The sequence below is a fragment of the Parasteatoda tepidariorum genome, chromosome 2, assembly GCF_982258835.1.
Source record: "Parasteatoda tepidariorum strain Cologne lab strain chromosome 2, Ptep-v5.0, whole genome shotgun sequence".
Lineage (NCBI taxonomy): Eukaryota > Metazoa > Arthropoda > Arachnida > Araneae > Theridiidae > Parasteatoda > Parasteatoda tepidariorum.
In genome coordinates this window covers 47,642,300-47,657,446 of record NC_141756.1, presented here as the reverse complement: position 1 = coordinate 47,657,446, position 15,147 = coordinate 47,642,300, and the positions used below count along the sequence as shown (strand labels likewise).

Here is a 15,147-nt window from a genome sequence, read left to right as displayed (position 1 = left end):
ATCCGTTAGTTATGATAAAAAGATAAAATATTATAAGTATAAAATAGAAGAAAGAGAAAGAATCGCCCGATCGCGGAAGACAGATAGAATTTTCCAAGTATAAAATAGAAGTAAAAAAAGGGATCCCCCGAACAGGGACTCTAACCCTGGACCATTAGGTTAAAAGCCTGACGCTCTACCGTCTGAGCTATCCGGGCTCATTCCGTTAGTTCCGATAAACAGATAAAATATTATAAGTATAAAGTAGAAGAAAGAGAAAGAATCGCCCGATCGCGGAAGACAGATAAATTATTCCAAGCATAAAATACAAGTTAAAAATGGGATCGCCCGAACAGGGACTCGAACCCTGGACCGTTAGGTTAAAAGCCCAACGCTCTACCGACTGAGCTATCCGGGCTCAATCCGTTAGTGCCGATAAACAGATAAAATATTATAAGTATAAAATAGAAGACAGAGAATGAATCGCCCGATCGCGGAAGACAGATAGAAATTTCCAAGTATAAAATAGAAGTAAAAAAAGGGATCGCCCGAACAGGGACTCGAACCCTGGACCGTTAGGTTAAAAGCCTAACGCTCTACCGACTGAGCTATCCGGGCTCAATCCGTTAGATCCGATAAAAAGATAAAATATTATAAGTATAAAATAGAAGAAAGAGAAAGAATCGCCCGATCGCGGAAGACAGATAGAATTTTCCATGTATAAAACAGAAATAAAAAAAGGGATCGCCCGAACAGGGACTCGAACCCTGGACCGTTAGGTTAAAAGCCTAACGCTCTACCGACTGAGCTATCCGGGCTCAATCCGTTAGTGCCGATAAACAGATAAAATATTATAAGTATAAAAAAGAAGAAAGAGAAAGAATCGCCCGATCGCGGAAGACAGATAGAATTTTCCAAGTATAAAATAGAAGTAAAATAAGGGATCACCCGAACAGGGACTCGAACCCTGGACCGTTAGGTTAAAAGCCTAACGCTCTACCGACTGAGCTATCCGAGCTCAATCCGTTAGTTCCGATAAAAAGATAAAATATTATAAGTATAAAATAGAAGAAAGAGAAAGAATCGCCCGATCGCGGAAGACAGATAGAATTTTCAAAGTATAAAATAGAAGTAAAAAAAGGGATCGCCCGAACAGGGACTCGAACCCTGGACCGTTAGGTTAAAAGCCTAACGCGCTACCGACTGAGCTATCCGGGCTCAATCCGTTAGTGCCGATAAACAGATAAAATATTATAAGTATAAAATAGAAGAAAGAGAAAGAATCGCCGGATTGCGGAAGACAGATAGAATTTTCCAAGTATAAAATAGAAGTAAAAAAAGGGATCGCCCGAACAGGGACACGAACCCTGGACCGTTAGGTTAAAAGCCTAACGCTCTACCGACTGAGCTATCCGGGCGCAATCCGTTAGTTCCGATAAAAAGACAAAATATTATAAGTATAAAATAGAAGAAACAGAAAGAATCGCCCGATCGCGGAAGACAGATAGAATTTTCCAAGTATAAAATAGAAGTAAAAAAAGGGATCGCCCGAACAGGGACTCGAACCCTGGACTGTTAGGTTAAAAGCCTAACGCTCTACCGACTGAGCTATCCGGGCTCAATCCGTTAGTTATGATAAAAAGATAAAATATTATAAGTATAAAATAGAAGAAAGAGAAAGAATCGCCCGATCGCGGAAGACAGATAGAATTTTCCAAGTATAAAATAGAAGTAAAAAAAGGGATCCCCCGAACAGGGACTCTAACTCTGGACCGTTAGGTTAAAAGCCTGACGCTCTACCGTCTGAGCTATCCGGGCTCATTCCGTTAGTTCCGATAAACAGATAAAATATTATAAGTATAAAGTAGAAGAAAGAGAAAGAATCGCCCGATCGCGGAAGACAGATAAATTATTCCAAGCATAAAATACAAGTTAAAAATGGGATCGCCCGAACAGGGACTCGAACCCTGGACCGTTAGGTTAAAAGCCCAACGCTCTACCGACTGAGCTATCCGGGCTCAATCCGTTAGTGCCGATAATCAGATAAAATATTATAAGTATAAAATAGAAGAAAGAGAAAGGATCGCCCGATCGCGGAAGACAGATAAATTATTCCAAGTATAAATCAGAAGTAAAAAAAGGGATCGCCCAAACAGGGACTCGAACCCTGGACCGTTAGGTTAAGTGCCTAACGTTCAACCGACTGAGCTATCCGGGCTTAATCCGTTAGTGCCAATAAACAGATAAAATATTATAAGTATAAAATAGAAGAAAGAGAAAGAATCGCCCGATCGCGGAAGACACATAAAATATTCCAAGTATAAAATACAAGTAAAAAAAGGGATCGCCCGAACAGGGACTCGAACCCTGGACCGTTAGGTTAAAAGCCTAACGCTCTACCGACTGAGCTATCCGGGCTCAATCCGTTAGTGCCGATAAACAGATAAAATATTATAAGTATAAAATAGAAGACAGAGAATGAATCGCCCGATCGCGGAAGACAGATAGAAATTTCCAAGTATAAAATAGAAGTAAAAAAAGGGATCGCCCGAACAGGGACTCGAACCCTGGACCGTTAGGTTAAAAGCCTAACGCTCTACCGACTGAGCTATCCGGGCTCAATCCGTTAGATCCGATAAAAAGATAAAATATTATAAGTATAAAATAGAAGAAAGAGAAAGAATCGCCCGATCGCGGAAGACAGATAGAATTTTCCATGTATAAAATAGAAATAAAAAAAGGGATCGCCCGAACAGGGACTCGAACCCTGGACCGTTAGGTTAAAAGCCTAACGCGCTACCGACTGAGCTATCCGGGCTCAATCAGTTAGTGCCGATAAACAGATAAAATATTATAAGTATAAAATAGAAGAAAGAGAAAGAATCGCCGGATTGCGGAAGACAGATAGAATTTTCCAAGTATAAAATAGAAGTAAAAAAAGGGATCGCCCGAACAGGGACTCGAACCCTGGACCGTTAGGTTAAAAGCCTAACGCGCTACCGACTGAGCTATCCGGGCTCAATCCGTTAGTGCCGATAAACAGATAAAATATTATAAGTATAAAAAAGAAGAAAGAGAAAGAATCGCCCGATCGCGGAAGACAGATAGAATTTTCCAAGTATAAAATAGAAGTAAAATAAGGGATCACCCGAACAGGGACTCGAACCCTGGACCGTTAGGTTAAAAGCCTAACGCTCTACCGACTGAGCTATCCGAGCTCAATCCGTTAGTTCCGATAAAAAGATAAAATATTATAAGTATAAAATAGAAGAAAGAGAAAGAATCGCCCGATCGCGGAAGACAGATAGAATTTTCAAAGTATAAAATAGAAGTAAAAAAAGGGATCGCCCGAACAGGGACTCGAACCCTGGACCTTTAGGTTAAAAGCCTAACGCGCTACCGACTGAGCTATCCGGGCTCAATCAGTTAGTGCCGATAAACAGATAAAATATTATAAGTATAAAATAGAAGAAAGAGAAAGAATCGCCGGATTGCGGAAGACAGATAGAATTTTCCAAGTATAAAATAGAAGTAAAAAAAGGGATCGCCCGAACAGGGACACGAACCCTGGACCGTTAGGTTAAAAGCCTAACACTCTACCGACTGAGCTATCCGGGCGCAATCCGTTAGTTCCGATAAAAAGACAAAATATTATAAGTATAAAATAGAAGAAACAGAAAGAATCGCCCGATCGCGGAAGACAGATAGAATTTTCCAAGTATAAAATAGAAGTAAAAAAAGGGATCGCCCGAACAGGGACTCGAACCCTGGACAGTTAGGTTAAAAGCCTAACGCTCTACCGACTGAGCTATCCGGGCTCAATCCATTAGTGCCGATAAACAGATAAAATATTATAAGTATAAAATAGAAGAAAGAGAAAGAATCGCCCGATCGCGGAAGACAGATAGAATTTTCCAAGTATAAAATAGAAGTAAAAAAAGGGATCGCCCGAACAGGGACTCGAACCCTGGACCGTTAGGTTAAAAGCCTAACGCTCTACCGACTGAGCTATCCGGGCTCAATCCGTTAGTTCCGATAAAAAGATAAAATATTATAAGTATAAAATGGAAGAAAGAGAAAGAATCGCCCGATCGCGGGAGACAGATAGAATTTTCCAAGTATAAAATAGAAGTAAAAAAAGGGTTCGCCCGAACAGGGACTCGAACCCTGGACCGTTAGGTTAAAAGCCTAACGCTCTACCGACTGAGCTATCCGGGCTCAATCCGTTAGTTCCGATAAAAAGATAAAATATTATAAGTATAAAATAGAAGAAAGAGAAAGAATCGCCCGATCGCGGAAGACAGATAGAATTTTCCAAGTATAAAATAGAAGTAAAAAAAGGGATCCCCCGAACAGGGACTCTAACCCTGGACCGTTAGGTTAAAAGCCTGACGCTCTACCGTCTGAGCTATCCGGGCTCATTCCGTTAGTTCCGATAAACAGATAAAATATTATAAGTATAAAGTAGAAGAAAGAGAAAGAATCGCCCGATCGCGGAAGACAGATAAATTATTCCAAGCATAAAATACAAGTTAAAAATGGGATCGCCCGAACAGGGACTCGAACCCTGGACCGTTAGGTTAAAAGCCCAACGCTCTACCGACTGAGCTATCCGGGCTCAATCCGTTAGTGCCGATAATCAGATAAAATATTATAAGTATAAAATAGAAGAAAGAGAAAGGATCGCCCGATCGCGGAAGACAGATAAATTATTCCAAGTATAAATCAGAAGTAAAAAAAGGGATCGCCCAAACAGGGACTCGAACCCTGGACCGTTAGGTTAAAAGCCTAACGCTCTACCGACTGAGCTATCCGGGCTCAATCCGTTAGTTCCGATAAAAAGATAAAATATTATAAGTATAAAATGGAAGAAAGAGAAAGAATCGCCCGATCGCGGGAGACAGATAGAATTTTCCAAGTATAAAATAGAAGTAAAAAAAGGGTTCGCCCGAACAGGGACTCGAACCCTGGACCGTTAGGTTAAAAGCCTAACGCTCTACCGACTGAGCTATCCGGGCTCAATCCGTTAGTTCCGATAAAAAGATAAAATATTATAAGTATAAAATAGAAGAAAGAGAAAGAATCGCCCGATCGCGGAAGACAGATAGAATTTTCCAAGTATAAAATAGAAGTAAAAAAAGGGATCCCCCGAACAGGGACTCTAACCCTGGACCGTTAGGTTAAAAGCCTGACGCTCTACCGTCTGAGCTATCCGGGCTCATTCCGTTAGTTCCGATAAACAGATAAAATATTATAAGTATAAAGTAGAAGAAAGAGAAAGAATCGCCCGATCGCGGAAGACAGATAAATTATTCCAAGCATAAAATACAAGTTAAAAATGGGATCGCCCGAACAGGGACTCGAACCCTGGACCGTTAGGTTAAAAGCCCAACGCTCTACCGACTGAGCTATCCGGGCTCAATCCGTTAGTGCCGATAATCAGATAAAATATTATAAGTATAAAATAGAAGAAAGAGAAAGGATCGCCCGATCGCGGAAGACAGATAAATTATTCCAAGTATAAATCAGAAGTAAAAAAAGGGATCGCCCAAACAGGGACTCGAACCCTGGACCGTTAGGTTAAGTGCCTAACGTTCAACCGACTGAGCTATCCGGGCTTAATCCGTTAGTGCCAATAAACAGATAAAATATTATAAGTATAAAATAGAAGAAAGAGAAAGAATCGCCCGATCGCGGAAGACAGATAAAATATTCCAAGTATAAAATACAAGTAAAAAAAGGGATCGCCCGAACAGGGACTCGAACCCTGGACCGTTAGGTTAAAAGCCTAACGCTCTACCGACTGAGCTATCCGGGCTCAATCCGTTAGTGCCGATAAACAGATAAAATATTATAAGTATAAAATAGAAGACAGAGAATGAATCGCCCGATCGCGGAAGACAGATAGAAATTTCCAAGTATAAAATAGAAGTAAAAAAAGGGATCGCCCGAACAGGGACTCGAACCCTGGACCGTTAGGTTAAAAGCCTAACGCTCTACCGACTGAGCTATCCGGGCTCAATCCGTTAGATCCGATAAAAAGATAAAATATTATAAGTATAAAATAGAAGAAAGAGAAAGAATCGCCCGATCGCGGAAGACAGATAGAATTTTCCATGTATAAAATAGAAATAAAAAAAGGGATCGCCCGAACAGGGACTCGAACCCTGGACCGTTAGGTTAAAAGCCTAACGCTCTACCAACTGAGCTATCCGGGCTCAATCCGTTAGTGCCGATAAACAGATAAAATATTATAAGTATAAAAAAGAAGAAAGAGAAAGAATCGCCCGATCGCGGAAGACAGATAGAATTTTCCAAGTATAAAATAGAAGTAAAATAAGGGATCACCCGAACAGGGACTCGAACCCTGGACCGTTAGGTTAAAAGCCTAACGCTCTACCGACTGAGCTATCCGAGCTCAATCCGTTAGTTCCGATAAAAAGATAAAATATTATAAGTATAAAATAGAAGAAAGAGAAAGAATCGCCCGATCGCGGAAGACAGATAGAATTTTCAAAGTATAAAATAGAAGTAAAAAAAGGGATCGCCCGAACAGGGACTCGAACCCTGGACCGTTAGGTTAAAAGCCTAACGCGCTACCGACTGAGCTATCCGGGCTCAATCAGTTAGTGCCGATAAACAGATAAAATATTATAAGTATAAAATAGAAGAAAGAGAAAGAATCGCCGGATTGCGGAAGACAGATAGAATTTTCCAAGTATAAAATAGAAGTAAAAAAAGGGATCGCCCGAACAGGGACACGAACCCTGGACCGTTAGGTTAAAAGCCTAACGCTCTACCGACTGAGCTATCCGGGCGCAATCCGTTAGTTCCGATAAAAAGACAAAATATTATAAGTATAAAATAGAAGAAACAGAAAGAATCGCCCGATCGCGGAAGACAGATAGAATTTTCCAAGTATAAAATAGAAGTAAAAAAAGGGATCGCCCGAACAGGGACTCGAACCCTGGACAGTTAGGTTAAAAGCCTAACGCTCTACCGACTGAGCTATCCGGGCTCAATCCATTAGTTCCGATAAACAGATAAAATATTATAAGTTTAAAATAGAAGAAAGAGAAAGAATCGCCCGATCGCGGAAGACAGATAGAATTTTCCAAGTATAAAATAGAAGTAAAAAAAGGGATCGCCCGAACAGGGACTCGAACCCTGGACCGTTAGGTTAAAAGCCTAATGCTCTACCGACTGAGCTATCCGGGCTCAATCCGTTAGTTCCGATAAAAAGATAAAATATTATAAGTATAAAATGGAAGAAAGAGAAAGAATCGCCCGATCGCGGGAGACAGATAGAATTTTCCAAGTATAAAATAGAAGTAAAAAAAGGGTTCGCCCGAACAGGGACTCGAACCCTGGACCGTTAGGTTAAAAGCCTAACGCTCTACCGACTGAGCTATCCGGGCTCAATCCGTTAGTTCCGATAAAAAGATAAAATATTATAAGTATAAAATAGAAGAAAGAGAAAGAATCGCCCGATCGCGGAAGACAGATAGAATTTTCCAAGTATAAAATAGAAGTAAAAAAAGGGATCGCCCGAACAGGGACTCGAACCCTGGACTGTTAGGTTAAAAGCCTAACGCTCTACCGACTGAGCTATCCGGGCTCAATCCGTTAGTTATGATAAAAAGATAAAATATTATAAGTATAAAATAGAAGAAAGAGAAAGAATCGCCCGATCGCGGAAGACAGATAGAATTTTCCAAGTATAAAATAGAAGTAAAAAAAGGGATCGCCCGAACAGGGACTCGAACCCTGGACCGTTAGGTTAAAAGCCTAACGCTCTAACGACTGAGCTATCCGGGTTCAATCCGTTAGTTCCGATAAAAAGATAAAATATTATAAGTATAAAATAGAAGAAAGAGAAAGAATCACCCGATCGCGGAAGACAGATAGAATTTTCCAAGTATAAAATAGAAGTAAAAAAAGGGATCCCCCGAACAGGGACTCTAACCCTGGACCGTTAGGTTTAAAGCCTAACGCTCTATCGTCTGAGCTATCCGGGCTCATTCCGTTAGTTCCGATAAACAGATAAAATATTATAAGCATAAAATAGAAGAAAGAGAAAGAATCGCCCGATCGCGGAAGACAGATAGAATTTTCCAAGTATAAAATAGAAGTAAAAAAAGGGTTCGCCCGAACAGGGACTCGAACCCTGGACCGTTAGGTTAAAAGCCTACCGCTCTACCGACTGAGCTATCCGGGCTCAATCCGTTAGTTCCGATAAAAAGATAAAGTATTATAAGTATAAAATAGAAGAAAGAGAAAGAATCGCCCGATCGCGGAAGACAGAGAGAATTTTCCAAGTATAAAATAGAAGTAAAAAAAGGGATCGTCCGAACAGAGACTCAAAGCCTGGACCGTTAGGTTAAAACCCTAACGCTCTACCGACTGAGATATCCGGGCTCAATCCGATAGTGCCGATAAACAGATAAAATATTATAAGTATAAAATAGAAGAAAGAGAAAGAATCGCCCGATCGCGGAAGGAAGACAAAATATTCCAAGTATAAAATACAAGTAAAGAAAGAGATCGCCCGAACAGGGACTCGATCCCTGGACCGTTAGGGTAAAAGCCTAACGCTCTACCGACTGAGCTATCCGGGCTCAAACTGTTAGTGCCGATAAACAGATAAAATATTATAAGTATAAAATAGAAGAAGGAGAAAGAATCGCCCGAACGCGGATGACTGATAAAATATTCCAAGTATAAAATACAAGTAAAAAAAGAGATCGCCCGAACAGGGACTCGAACCCTGGACCGTTAGGTTAAAAGCCTAACGCTCTACCGACTGAGCTTTTCGGGCTCAATCCGTTAGTGCCGATAAACAGATAAAATATTATAAGTATAAAATAGAAGAAAGAGAAAGAATCACCCGACTGCGGAAGACAGATCGAATTTACCAAGTATTAAATAGAAGTAAAAAAAGGGATCGCCCGAACAGGGACTCGAACCCAGGACCGTTAGGTTAATAGCCTAACGCTCTAGCGACTGAGCTATCCGGGCTCAATCCGTTAGTGCCGATAAACAGATAAAATATTATAAGTATAAAATAGAGGAAAGAGAAAGAATCGCCCGATCGCGCAAGACAGATAGAATTTTCCAAGTATAAAATACAAGTTAAAAAAGGGATCGCCCGAACAGAGACTCGAACCCTGGACCGTTAGGTTAAAAGCCTAACGCTCTACCGACTGAGCTATCCGGGCTCAATCCGTTAGTTATGATAAAAAGATAAAATATTATAAGTATAAAATAGAAGAAAGAGAAAGAATCGCCCGATCGCGGAAGACAGATAGAATTTTCCAAGTATAAAATAGAAGTAAAAAAAGGGATCGCCCGAACAGGGACTCGAACCCTGGACCGTTAGGTTAAAAGCCTAACGCTCTAACGACTGAGCTATCCGGGCTCAATCCGTTAGTTCCGATAAAAAGATAAAATATTATAAGTATAAAATAGAAGAAAGAGAAAGAATCACCCGATCGCGGAAGACAGATAGAATTTTCCAAGTATAAAATAGAAGTAAAAAAAGGGATCCCCCGAACAGGGACTCTAACCCTGGACCGTTAGGTTAAAAGCCTAACGCTCTACCGTCTGAGCTATCCGGGCTCAAACCGTTAGTGCCGATAAACAGATAAAATATTTTAAGTATAAAATAGAAGAAGGAGAAAGAATCGCCCGAACGCGGATGACTGATAAAATATTCCAAGTATAAAATACAAGTAAAAAAAGAGATCGCCCGAACAGGGACTCGAACCCTGGACCGTTAGGTTAAAAGCCTAACGCTCTACCGACTGAGCTATCCGGGCTCAATCCGTTAGTGCCGATAAACAGATAAAATATTATAAGTATAAAATAGAAGAAAGAGAAAGGATCGCCCGATCACGGAAGACAGATAAATTATTCCAAGTATAAATCAGAAGTAAAAAAAGGGATCGCCCAAACAGGGACTCGAACCCTGGACCGTTAGGTTAAGTGCCTAACGTTCAACCGACTGAGCTATCCGGGCTTAATCCGTTAGTGCCAATAAACAGATAAAATATTATAAGTATAAAATAGAAGAAAGAGAAAGAATCGCCCGATCGCGGAAGACAGATAAAATATTCCAAGTATAAAATACAAGTAAAAAAAGGGATCGCCCGAACAGGGACTCGAACCCTGGACCGTTAGGTTAAAAGCCTAACGCTCTACCGACTGAGCTATCCGGGCTCAATCCGTTAGTGCCGATAAACAGATAAAATATTATAAGTATAAAATAGAAGACAGAGAATGAATCGCCCGATCGCGGAAGACAGATAGAAATTTTCAAGTATAAAATAGAAGTAAAAAAAGGGATCGCCCGAACAGGGACTCGAACCCTGGACCGTTAGGTTAAAAGCCTAACGCTCTACCGACTGAGCTATCCGGGCTCAATCCGTTAGATCCGATAAAAAGATAAAATATTATAAGTATAAAATAGAAGAAAGAGAAAGAATCGCCCGATCGCGGAAGACAGATAGAATTTTCCATGTATAAAATAGAAATAAAAAAAGGGATCGCCCGAACAGGGACTCGAACCCTGGACCGTTAGGTTAAAAGCCTAACGCTCTACCAACTGAGCTATCCGGGCTCAATCCGTTAGTGCCGATAAACAGATAAAATATTATAAGTATAAAAAAGAAGAAAGAGAAAGAATCGCCCGATCGCGGAAGACAGATAGAATTTTCCAAGTATAAAATAGAAGTAAAATAAGGGATCACCCGAACAGGGACTCGAACCCTGGACCGTTAGGTTAAAAGCCTAACGCTCTACCGACTGAGCTATCCGAGCTCAATCCGTTAGTTCCGATAAAAAGATAAAATATTATAAGTATAAAATAGAAGAAAGAGAAAGAATCGCCCGATCGCGGAAGACAGATAGAATTTTCAAAGTATAAAATAGAAGTAAAAAAAGGGATCGCCCGAACAGGGACTCGAACCCTGGACCGTTAGGTTAAAAGCCTAACGCGCTACCGACTGAGCTATCCGGGCTCAATCAGTTAGTGCCGATAAACAGATAAAATATTATAAGTATAAAATAGAAGAAAGAGAAAGAATCGCCGGATTGCGGAAGACAGATAGAATTTTCCAAGTATAAAATAGAAGTAAAAAAAGGGATCGCCCGAACAGGGACACGAACCCTGGACCGTTAGGTTAAAAGCCTAACGCTCTACCGACTGAGCTATCCGGGCGCAATCCGTTAGTTCCGATAAAAAGACAAAATATTATAAGTATAAAATAGAAGAAACAGAAAGAATCGCCCGATCGCGGAAGACAGATAGAATTTTCCAAGTATAAAATAGAAGTAAAAAAAGGGATCGCCCGAACAGGGACTCGAACCCTGGACAGTTAGGTTAAAAGCCTAACGCTCTACCGACTGAGCTATCCGGGCTCAATCCATTAGTGCCGATAAACAGATAAAATATTATAAGTTTAAAACAGAAGAAAGAGAAAGAATCGCCCGATCGCGGAAGACAGATAGAATTTTCCAAGTATAAAATAGAAGTAAAAAAAGGGATCGCCCGAACAGGGACTCGAACCCTGGACCGTTAGGTTAAAAGCCTAATGCTCTACCGACTGAGCTATCCGGGCTCAATCCGTTAGTTCCGATAAAAAGATAAAATATTATAAGTATAAAATGGAAGAAAGAGAAAGAATCGCCCGATCGCGGGAGACAGATAGAATTTTCCAAGTATAAAATAGAAGTAAAAAAAGGGTTCGCCCGAACAGGGACTCGAACCCTGGACCGTTAGGTTAAAAGCCTAACGCTCTACCGACTGAGCTATCCGGGCTCAATCCGTTAGTTCCGATAAAAAGATAAAATATTATAAGTATAAAATAGAAGAAAGAGAAAGAATCGCCCGATCGCGGAAGACAGATAGAATTTTCCAAGTATAAAATAGAAGTAAAAAAAGGGATCGCCCGAACAGGGACTCGAACCCTGGACTGTTAGGTTAAAAGCCTAACGCTCTACCGACTGAGCTATCCGGGCTCAATCCGTTAGTTATGATAAAAAGATAAAATATTATAAGTATAAAATAGAAGAAAGAGAAAGAATCGCCCGATCGCGGAAGACAGATAGAATTTTCCAAGTATAAAATAGAAGTAAAAAAAGGGATCGCCCGAACAGGGACTCGAACCCTGGACCGTTAGGTTAAAAGCCTAACGCTCTAACGACTGAGCTATCCGGGTTCAATCCGTTAGTTCCGATAAAAAGATAAAATATTATAAGTATAAAATAGAAGAAAGAGAAAGAATCACCCGATCGCGGAAGACAGATAGAATTTTCCAAGTATAAAATAGAAGTAAAAAAAGGGATCCCCCGAACAGGGACTCTAACCCTGGACCGTTAGGTTTAAAGCCTAACGCTCTATCGTCTGAGCTATCCGGGCTCATTCCGTTAGTTCCGATAAACAGATAAAATATTATAAGCATAAAATAGAAGAAAGAGAAAGAATCGCCCGATCGCGGAAGACAGATAGAATTTTCCAAGTATAAAATAGAAGTAAAAAAAGGGTTCGCCCGAACAGGGACTCGAACCCTGGACCGTTAGGTTAAAAGCCTACCGCTCTACCGACTGAGCTATCCGGGCTCAATCCGTTAGTTCCGATAAAAAGATAAAGTATTATAAGTATAAAATAGAAGAAAGAGAAAGAATCGCCCGATCGCGGAAGACAGAGAGAATTTTCCAAGTATAAAATAGAAGTAAAAAAAGGGATCGTCCGAACAGAGACTCAAAGCCTGGACCGTTAGGTTAAAACCCTAACGCTCTACCGACTGAGCTATCCGGGCTCAATCCGATAATGCCGATAAACAGATAAAATATTATAAGTATAAAATAGAAGAAAGAGAAAGAATCGCCCGATCGCGGAAGACAGATAGAATTTTCCAAGTATAAAATAGAAGTAAAAAAAGGGATCGCCCGAACAGGGACTCGAACCCTGGACCGTTAGGTTAAAAGCCTAACGCTCTAACGACTGAGCTATCCGGGCTCAATCCGTTAGTTCCGATAAAAAGATAAAATATTATAAGTATAAAATAGAAGAAAGAGAAAGAATCACCCGATCGCGGAAGACAGATAGAATTTTCCAAGTATAAAATAGAAGTAAAAAAAGGGATCCCCCGAACAGGGACTCTAACCCTGGACCGTTAGGTTAAAAGCCTAACGCTCTACCGTCTGAGCTATCCGGGCTCAAACCGTTAGTGCCGATAAACAGATAAAATATTTTAAGTATAAAATAGAAGAAGGAGAAAGAATCGCCCGAACGCGGATGACTGATAAAATATTCCAAGTATAAAATACAAGTAAAAAAAGAGATCGCCCGAACAGGGACTCGAACCCTGGACCGTTAGGTTAAAAGCCTAACGCTCTACCGACTGAGCTATCCGGGCTCAATCAGTTAGTGCCGATAAACAGATAAAATATTATAAGTATAAAAAAGAAGAAAGAGAAAGAATCGCCCGATCGCGGAAGACAGATAGAATTTTCCAAGTATAAAATAGAAGTAAAAAAAGGGATCGCCCGAACAGGGACTCGAACCCTGGACCGTTAGGTTAAAAGCCTAACGCTCAACCGACTGAGCTATCCGAGCTCAATCCGTTAGTTCCGATAAAAAGATAAAATATTATAAGTATAAAATAGAAGAAAGAGAAAGAATCGCCCGATCGCGGAAGACAGATAGAATTTTCAAAGTATAAAATAGAAGTAAAAAAAGGGATCGCCCGAACAGGGACTCGATCCCTGGACCGTTAGGTTAAAAGCCTAACGCGCTACCGACTGAGCTATCCGGGCTCAATCAGTTAGTGCCGATAAACAGATAAAATATTATAAGTATAAAATAGAAGAAAGAGAAAGAATCGCCGGATTGCGGAAGACAGATAGAATTTTCCAAGTATAAAATAGAAGTAAAAAAAGGAATCGCCCGAACAGGGACACGAACCCTGGACCGTTAGGTTAAAAGCCTAACGCTCTACCGACTGAGCTATCCGGGCGCAATCCGTTAGTTCCGATAAAAAGACAAAATATTATAAGTATAAAATAGAAGAAACAGAAAGAATCGCCCGATCGCGGAAGACAGATAGAATTTTCCAAGTATAAAATAGAAGTAAAAAAAGGGATCGCCCGAACAGGGACTCGAACCCTGGACAGTTACGTTAAAAGCCTAACGCTCTACCGACTGAGCTATCCGGGCTCAATCCATTAGTGCCGATAAACAGATAAAATATTATAAGTATAAAATAAAAGAAAGAGAAAGAATCGCCCGATCGCGGAAGACAGATAGAATTTTCCAAGTATAAAATAGAAGTAAAAAAAGGGATCGCCCGAACAGGGACTCGAACCCTGGACCGTTAGGTTAAAAGCCTAACGCTCTACCGACTGAGCTATCCGGGCTCAATCCGTTAGTTCCGATAAAAAGATAAGATATTATAAGTATAAAATAGAAGAAAGAGAAAGAATCGCCCGATCGCGGAAGACAGATAGAATTTTCCAAGTATAAAATAGAAGTAAAAAAAGGGATCGCCCGAACAGGGACTCGAACCCTGGACCGTTAGGTTAAAAGCCTAACGCTCTACCGACTGAGCTATCCGGGCTCAATCCGTTAGTTATGATAAAAAGATAAAATATTATAAGTATAAAATAGAAGAAAGAGAAAGAATCGCCCGATCGCGGAAGACAGTTAGAATTTTCCAAGTATAAAATAGAAGTAAAAAAAGGGATCGCCCGAACAAGGACTCGAACCCTGGACTGTTAGGTTAAAAGCCTAACGCTCTACCGACTGAGCTATCCGGGCTCAATCCGTTAGTTATGATAAAAAGATAAAATATTATAAGTATAAAATAGAAGAAAGAGAAAGAATCGCCCGATCGCGGAAGACAGATAGAATTTTCCAAGTATAAAATAGAAGTAAAAAAAGGGATCGCCCGAACAGGGACTCGAACCCTGGACCGTTAGGTTAAAAGCCTAACGCTCTACCGACTGAGCTATCCGGGCTCAATCCGTTAGTTATGATAAAAAGATAAAATATTATAAGTATAAAATAGAAGAAAGAGAAAGAATCGCCCGATCGCGGAAGACAGATAGAATTTTCCAAGTATAAAATAGAAGTAAAAAAAGGGATCGCCCGAACAGGGACTCGAACCC

The 15,147-nt window shown here is 40.5% G+C and overlaps 21 non-coding genes across 21 annotated transcripts; all 21 read right to left on the bottom strand.

Moving 5' to 3' along the window:
• Positions 1 to 524: 524 nt before the first annotated feature.
• Positions 525 to 597, bottom strand: TRNAK-UUU (transfer RNA lysine (anticodon UUU)). The gene has a single exon. It is a non-coding gene; the product is annotated as a tRNA-Lys (tRNA).
• A 127-nt stretch (positions 598 to 724) lies between these two features.
• Positions 725 to 797, bottom strand: TRNAK-UUU (transfer RNA lysine (anticodon UUU)). The gene has a single exon. It is a non-coding gene; the product is annotated as a tRNA-Lys (tRNA).
• A 1,527-nt stretch (positions 798 to 2,324) lies between these two features.
• TRNAK-UUU (transfer RNA lysine (anticodon UUU)) lies at positions 2,325 to 2,397 on the bottom strand. The gene has a single exon. It is a non-coding gene; the product is annotated as a tRNA-Lys (tRNA).
• Positions 2,398 to 2,524: 127 nt separating this feature from the next.
• TRNAK-UUU (transfer RNA lysine (anticodon UUU)) lies at positions 2,525 to 2,597 on the bottom strand. The gene has a single exon. It is a non-coding gene; the product is annotated as a tRNA-Lys (tRNA).
• A 1,327-nt stretch (positions 2,598 to 3,924) lies between these two features.
• On the bottom strand, positions 3,925 to 3,997 carry TRNAK-UUU (transfer RNA lysine (anticodon UUU)). Its single transcript has one exon. It is a non-coding gene; the product is annotated as a tRNA-Lys (tRNA).
• Positions 3,998 to 4,124: 127 nt separating this feature from the next.
• On the bottom strand, positions 4,125 to 4,197 carry TRNAK-UUU (transfer RNA lysine (anticodon UUU)). Its single transcript has one exon. It is a non-coding gene; the product is annotated as a tRNA-Lys (tRNA).
• Positions 4,198 to 4,924: 727 nt separating this feature from the next.
• Positions 4,925 to 4,997, bottom strand: TRNAK-UUU (transfer RNA lysine (anticodon UUU)). Its single transcript has one exon. It is a non-coding gene; the product is annotated as a tRNA-Lys (tRNA).
• A 727-nt stretch (positions 4,998 to 5,724) lies between these two features.
• Positions 5,725 to 5,797, bottom strand: TRNAK-UUU (transfer RNA lysine (anticodon UUU)). The gene has a single exon. It is a non-coding gene; the product is annotated as a tRNA-Lys (tRNA).
• Positions 5,798 to 5,924: 127 nt separating this feature from the next.
• TRNAK-UUU (transfer RNA lysine (anticodon UUU)) lies at positions 5,925 to 5,997 on the bottom strand. Its single transcript has one exon. It is a non-coding gene; the product is annotated as a tRNA-Lys (tRNA).
• Positions 5,998 to 6,124: 127 nt separating this feature from the next.
• On the bottom strand, positions 6,125 to 6,197 carry TRNAK-UUU (transfer RNA lysine (anticodon UUU)). Its single transcript has one exon. It is a non-coding gene; the product is annotated as a tRNA-Lys (tRNA).
• Positions 6,198 to 7,324: 1,127 nt separating this feature from the next.
• On the bottom strand, positions 7,325 to 7,397 carry TRNAK-UUU (transfer RNA lysine (anticodon UUU)). Its single transcript has one exon. It is a non-coding gene; the product is annotated as a tRNA-Lys (tRNA).
• A 1,527-nt stretch (positions 7,398 to 8,924) lies between these two features.
• Positions 8,925 to 8,997, bottom strand: TRNAN-AUU (transfer RNA asparagine (anticodon AUU)). Its single transcript has one exon. It is a non-coding gene; the product is annotated as a tRNA-Asn (tRNA).
• Positions 8,998 to 9,724: 727 nt separating this feature from the next.
• TRNAK-UUU (transfer RNA lysine (anticodon UUU)) lies at positions 9,725 to 9,797 on the bottom strand. The gene has a single exon. It is a non-coding gene; the product is annotated as a tRNA-Lys (tRNA).
• Positions 9,798 to 10,124: 327 nt separating this feature from the next.
• On the bottom strand, positions 10,125 to 10,197 carry TRNAK-UUU (transfer RNA lysine (anticodon UUU)). Its single transcript has one exon. It is a non-coding gene; the product is annotated as a tRNA-Lys (tRNA).
• Positions 10,198 to 10,324: 127 nt separating this feature from the next.
• TRNAK-UUU (transfer RNA lysine (anticodon UUU)) lies at positions 10,325 to 10,397 on the bottom strand. Its single transcript has one exon. It is a non-coding gene; the product is annotated as a tRNA-Lys (tRNA).
• A 127-nt stretch (positions 10,398 to 10,524) lies between these two features.
• TRNAK-UUU (transfer RNA lysine (anticodon UUU)) lies at positions 10,525 to 10,597 on the bottom strand. Its single transcript has one exon. It is a non-coding gene; the product is annotated as a tRNA-Lys (tRNA).
• A 1,127-nt stretch (positions 10,598 to 11,724) lies between these two features.
• On the bottom strand, positions 11,725 to 11,797 carry TRNAK-UUU (transfer RNA lysine (anticodon UUU)). Its single transcript has one exon. It is a non-coding gene; the product is annotated as a tRNA-Lys (tRNA).
• Positions 11,798 to 13,324: 1,527 nt separating this feature from the next.
• TRNAK-UUU (transfer RNA lysine (anticodon UUU)) lies at positions 13,325 to 13,397 on the bottom strand. The gene has a single exon. It is a non-coding gene; the product is annotated as a tRNA-Lys (tRNA).
• A 927-nt stretch (positions 13,398 to 14,324) lies between these two features.
• On the bottom strand, positions 14,325 to 14,397 carry TRNAK-UUU (transfer RNA lysine (anticodon UUU)). Its single transcript has one exon. It is a non-coding gene; the product is annotated as a tRNA-Lys (tRNA).
• Positions 14,398 to 14,524: 127 nt separating this feature from the next.
• On the bottom strand, positions 14,525 to 14,597 carry TRNAK-UUU (transfer RNA lysine (anticodon UUU)). The gene has a single exon. It is a non-coding gene; the product is annotated as a tRNA-Lys (tRNA).
• Positions 14,598 to 14,924: 327 nt separating this feature from the next.
• On the bottom strand, positions 14,925 to 14,997 carry TRNAK-UUU (transfer RNA lysine (anticodon UUU)). Its single transcript has one exon. It is a non-coding gene; the product is annotated as a tRNA-Lys (tRNA).
• Between the last annotated feature and the right edge of the window lie 150 nt (positions 14,998 to 15,147).